Source organism: Cornus florida, unplaced genomic scaffold (assembly GCF_030987335.1).
Source record: "Cornus florida cultivar Cherokee Brave unplaced genomic scaffold, ASM3098733v1 CherokeeBrave_3.0.0_Hap2_Chr11, whole genome shotgun sequence".
Taxonomy (NCBI): Eukaryota; Viridiplantae; Streptophyta; class Magnoliopsida; order Cornales; family Cornaceae; genus Cornus; species Cornus florida.
In genome coordinates this window covers 28,638,363-28,638,799 of record NW_026775581.1, presented here as the reverse complement: position 1 = coordinate 28,638,799, position 437 = coordinate 28,638,363, and positions in this window count along the sequence as shown.

Here is a 437-nt window from a genome sequence, read left to right as displayed (position 1 = left end):
GACAAGTGTGAGTACTAATTACGAAAAAAAGAAACAGACAAGGCAAGGACACAGCCCGGATATCCCAGACACACGGGGGTCAATTTGTAAATATTTTAAAACCACAGGGCTTAACTCACATTTTAAAATCTAATGGGAAAAAATGGTCTAGATTCTAAATACCAAATGGATTTCAAGTATGAAAATTCAATAAAAGAAATAAACATTTGAAGGGCTGATTGTGCGTGTAATTTAATGAATCACAAACATAACTTCCTCATGCTAGTAGATGTAAAGAATGTGCATGGGCATGTCCGCGTGTGTGATTTTGATAATACACCCTACAATCGCTAGTAGTAATTGTTACAGAAGGGACTATAGAATACCTGGAATCTCACGGAAAGATTTATTCAATGAATTTCGAAGAAGGCACATGAAAAGGAAAAATAAAAAATCCC